The sequence below is a fragment of the Gekko japonicus genome, unplaced genomic scaffold, assembly GCF_001447785.1.
Source record: "Gekko japonicus isolate JY-2015 unplaced genomic scaffold, Gekko_japonicus_V1.1 scaffold131, whole genome shotgun sequence".
Classification (NCBI taxonomy): Eukaryota; Metazoa; Chordata; class Lepidosauria; order Squamata; family Gekkonidae; genus Gekko; species Gekko japonicus.
In genome coordinates, this window is record NW_015167061.1 from 1356103 (window position 1) to 1356318 (window position 216).

Genomic DNA, 216 nt, shown 5'->3' on the forward strand with positions numbered 1-216 from the left:
AAGAGATCGTCCTATAAGGTTGCCACCTGGCCCCCCTTCTCTCCCTCCACTCCCGACCCGATCTCTTTTTAAAACTTCCAAGTTCAGACATCTGCAAGAGTGCAGGATGGCAACTGAATCCAGAGCTGTTTTTCCCCAAAGTTCCCATTCGGCAGAGCTTGATTCGATTCAACAGGATACTTCTTTCCGCCATTCTATGCATTTTTCAAAGGAAAG